Below are 5,176 nucleotides of genomic sequence, written 5' to 3'. Positions count from 1 at the left end.
GTTGCATCTAACAACAAAAGCAAGGAACCAGAAAAAGAAACCCATGAGTTGTCAGAAAAGGCAAAAGAAGGCCCATGCACAGAGGAATGGCTCTACAAGTCTATGTACATAAGACTCCAGGAAACCAGACTCAGTAAGGGAACCTGGAAACTTCTAAGCCACATCTAACCAAAAGGCTATTTATAGTATTAATTACAGTGTATACTTGAAGGAAATTAGTTTGCATAAATAAAGTATACGGTAAGTGAGTGTCTTAGTTTGGGTTTTTAATGCTGTCAAAAAACACCATGACCATGACAACTCTTATAAAGGAAAACATTTAATTGGTGTTGGTTTACAATTTCAGAGGTTTAGTCCATTATCATCAAGGTGAATAGCATGGCCGCATGCAGATAGATATAACACTGGAGTAGGAGCTGAGAGTTCTACATTTTGATTGGCAGGCAACAGGAAGTGAACTGTGTGCCACAATGGACATAGCTTGAACATACAAAATCTCAAAGCCCACCTACACAATGACACACTCCCTCCAACAAGGTCACACCTCCTAATAGTGCTACTTCCTATGGGTCAAGCATTCAAACACATGAGTTCATGGGGGTCATGCCTTTTCAAATCACCACAATGAATTCACATTAATGTGGAGATTTTCAGTCATGAGTATACTTTGAGATGTGGGCGCTATCAGGTTTTTCTCATCTGTAAAACTACACTTGGATAAAGAGCCCCCTGCATGGTGGACCAAGAGTCTTATCTACCTAGTACATAATACTCTGGCTCTCCCTACTGGACACAGTCACATGCACAAATGCAGCCACTGTGCAAACAGATCTTCAAGTTGGCTAACTTCCTCCAGAGATAAGTGTGAGCACCTGTGCTTCATGGAAATGTCTGCTGGATACCATGGGCCTGAAGGCTGAAGATGGATGCCCCAACAGTACAGAGAGGAACTTTTGGTGACTGTCCAGGCAGCAAAATGTCTCTGTTATTTCTAGAGTTTTGAAAGTTGCTTATTTCTTGTTTACTTAGATAATATTATATCCTTCAGGAGTCTTTGATGCAGTTGAAGAATAGATAGATAGTTATAGTTGTTTTCCTTTGTTATGATAAAAGATAATGTAGATATAAATATTGTAACTGTAATTTTTACTTGATAACTGTTTTGTTATATGTAATTTTGCTATGTTAAAGTTAAAGCCTTCCTTCCTTTTTGTTTAAACAGAAAAAGGGGAAATGATGGAGGAAGGTCATTGGTTAAATAAACTACCTTGGCCCTGATAGGTAAGAACATAGGTGGGTGGAGTAAATAGAACAAAATGCTGGGAGGAAGAGGAAGTGAGGTCAGAAATCATGCAGCTCCTCTCAGAGCCAGACACCATGAAGCAAGCTGCCAGGTCAGACATGCTGAATCTTTCCTGGTAAGACCGATGCTACACAGATTATTAGAGATGGGTTGATCAGGATATGAGAATTAGCCTGTAAGGGCTAGAGTTAATGGGCCAAGCAGTGTTTAAAAGAATACAATTTGTGTGTTGTTATTTCTGGTGTAAAGCTAACTGTGAGGGAGCCAGGTGGGACAAAAAGCAAGCCCACAGCTCCAACAACATCTTATTGCTGTGCTTCTCCAGGCTCAGCTTCCAAAAGATCTTCATGACACCACGTTAAGATACCCCCGTGTTTGTGTTCTTCCTATGGCCCGCCACACAGGGGGCTCTTTTGTTTGCCACTCTGTTGAGCTAAGAGCAGATGGAAGTCCTGACTGTGTTGAATACAACGTTCCTTCAGTTTGGGGTTCCAAGCACACTTGAGAATAAACAAGCCGTCTTCATCAGTGACAGTGACTCAATGAAGGCTTTGGTGTGTATGTGTCTAAAGAGGGGGACACTAGTCTTTTGCTAACTTGTGCCCCTTTGGAGATGCATGCTAGGATTTTCCTCCAGGGCTTGGGATGAAATCTGTAGGTAGGTCTGTGTTTTGAGAAGTCTCTAACATGTGACGCTTGCCATCTCCCATCAAAGAAGGACCTGTGTCCTTTGAAAATCATGCTGGTGTATGATAGATAGATTGTAATTTAATGGGTAACTGTGAACAAGCCTTAAAACTCATCTGTTGTTGACTCGGACTGTAGATTAGCTGAGACATTCCCATATAAGACTGATAACATAAAACAACAACAATAGCAAAATCATAACCGAGCACTTCTATCATTAAGTGAACTCAGTTAATTCTGTGCACTGTTTAAGTTTTGTGTTCTACGAAACTTACCATTGCCTGGTTGTGTCTAACAAATAAAATACTTTGTGTCCATGTTGCCTACATTCTTTTGGACAGATTTCTGCCTGCTTTTATATCAGTTTCAGATAATCTCCGTCAGAGATCATTCAAGGACTGTGGCTATGTAATGCGTGTGGGATCAGAGCTCAGCCTTCCTCACTGAGGCTTTTGTTCACTGCCACGTGAGATCTATTGTGGCTGTATTAAGGACAGGGTCAGGACCAATCCTAAATCCCATCAAACCTTTCAGACCATGTGCTTATATTTTTGTTTTATTAGCAGCCCAAGAATTGAGATGAAAGGCATTTCTGAGTGTTTTGAATTCAGTGTTTGCAGTTAAGGATTTGTGATTTGTGTTTCAAGGGTGCTTTTGTCTTTCACATCCATCCAGTCCCTTTTGTGTTTTCTACCAGCATCCTGAAAGTTGTTATCCTCTTTATCTGTGGCTTCCTCCTTTGACTTTTGATCTGGTAGGGCTTTACGCATTCTTCTCAGGGGTATCTTGGAGTTTAAGAATCTTCCGGCCCATCTATCCACATATTCAAGATGCTTCCAGACCTTTCCTTCACCTGCAATGTGCGCTGGGTTTATTTACGGTTTGAAAATGAAGCAGCCATTCACAACTGCCTTGGTGCTCTTTGCTAGCCTAATGGCTCCTGGTTTTATTCTGTTTTATGTAAATTGGGTCACAGATGTTTTATTGCTGCGGAATGCTTTGAAACTATTTCATATGTTCAGTGGGAAAAGAAGCCTCTCAAAATTCATGCTGAAATAATTAAGCTTTTTAATTTCACTGTCAAGTTATCAGAACAAGTGATGAATCTCTCTTTATATTGCCTGCCTCTGCACACATGACTTCTCCCTCTCCAAGCTACTGAAAGTGCCTTTCCTGTGTTACTCAGCACACCCCCAGGGAGGCGTTCGCTTTAGCAAAGTCTCAGACAGTCTTACCCAGAATGTCAGTCCTCAGAGCTGGCGCTGGCTATTCTGCAGGCCCTTGGCATGGACACCAAAGGATCCATGAACCCCACTGTCTCCCCCTCATTTCTTTTCAGGCCCAGAACTACTAGAATTGTCTGTCTGTCCTAGAGACAGATTTGCTATCTTTGTGGATGTGGCTCATTTGAGCAGGTGCCATCTTCCCCCACAGGGAGGGAGGTGCCATCTTCCCCCACAGGGAGGGAGGTGCCATCTTCCCCCACAGGGAGGGAGGTGCCATCTTCCCCCACAGGGAGGGAGATGCCCAAAGGAAGGCTCACGCTGGACCAAGTTGGCCTCTGACTCCGTGAGGTTTAGACTAGTCCCGTGTGGTTAGGAATCTCCTCCTATGTCAAGAGCGAATAACTTCTGAGCATGGTGGCTCACCCCTGGAGTTCCAGAACTTGGCAGACAGAGCCAGGAGGATAGCCTCAAGTTAGAGGCTAGAGTACAGAGTGAGTTCTGGGCCAGCCTGAGCTACAAAGTGATACTCTGTCTTAAACAAAAGCAAACAAACAAGACTCCCCCAAAAAACAAAAACTAAACTCTCTGGAAGACGGAGTGTCTCTGAGTCTATAACGTGGCCAAATGCTGACTTATGGACTCCCTTTTCTTCCCCAGTTCTGACAAGATTTGTCGTCTGCTGTCTTAGAACCAGTTAAGGCTGTAATACTTAGATAGGACCAGCATTGCTTACAGGTATGAGGTGTTCCTTTCTCTCTCTTCAGTCGATGGGATGTTTGTGGTCCTAGCTTCCTGGAGTGTCATCAGAAGAGGCTGGTCTCAGACGTTAGTGAGCATGTACAGTGTCTTAGGACAAAGCTTTCTGCCATCGTGGCATGGGTGCCCGTGACTTACGTCAGAAAAGTGAGGACGTAGTTAGTTGCCTGAGAAACCTACTCTTTCCCCACCTCGTGGGTTCCCCAGCACTGAGTTCCTTCTGTGTGGAAAAGCAGGAGTTAGTGAGCATTAGTTGCCAGGCTCAGAGTTAAGTGTGAAAGGTGCTGTGGACAGATGGCTTTCGTTGACACCTTTCCTCCACCATTGTCCCGGAGCAGAGACGACAGCGAGATGAAAGAGCACGGTTGTGTTTCAGCTCTCAGCAGTTAACACAGACATTTGTGATTGTCCTGAACCTAGGAGGAAATGTGCTGCTGGTACCTAAGTGTACGGAGGCAGGGATGCCGTTCCACAGCCTTGAGAGTGCAGAGCAGTGCAGTCTCTCCAGTCCACACTGCACACAGAGTGAACGATTGGGGAGGAAAATAGTAGGCAGCGCTGCAGTTCGTTCAGTTCCATGGGAGGAGGTGCAATCTTCTTTCCATGCTTTTAGTCATTTAAAACAGAAATATCACCCCTAGCTTGCAAGTGATACCAAATTGCCAAGTGTAGGCCACAGTGTAGAAAATTAAAGAGAGAAGGGGATGAGTGCCCACCCTTTACATCCTGGTACTTGGAACTTGAAGAGCTGGCCAGTGTTCTCTCATGCATTTTTTTTTTTTTTGGCTAAATTATAGTTCATGTCTCTGAGACAAAATGCTTGGCAGAGGCAGGATAAGGATGGGAAAGTTTATGTGGGCTCATGGTCTCGGATAGCATAGTTCATCACGGTGGGGGAGGCAGCTGAAGCCATCGAGAAGTGACAGCGGTCATTGGGACAACAGCTTGTTCACATCTCAGTGGATCATGGAACAGAGTGCTAGAGTCAAAGCAGAACCAGGCTGTTGTCACCCCCACCCAAGCGCAACCTCAGGAAGAGTCTATAACCACCTACAACAGCACCGACTGTTGGGGGAGGCTGCTTGTTCCTTTCCCGGCTACCCTGACTAAAAATAACCACGCAGAAACGATATTATTTGCAGTACAGTTTGGACAGTAGCTTAAGCGTATTTTTAGCTTGCTCTTATATCCTAAACTAGCCCAT

The sequence above is a fragment of the Microtus oregoni genome, unplaced genomic scaffold, assembly GCF_018167655.1.
Source record: "Microtus oregoni isolate MIOR12 unplaced genomic scaffold, Mior012 000034F_ref0000314, whole genome shotgun sequence".
NCBI lineage: Eukaryota > Metazoa > Chordata > Mammalia > Rodentia > Cricetidae > Microtus > Microtus oregoni.
This window is presented reverse-complemented; position numbering follows the sequence as displayed.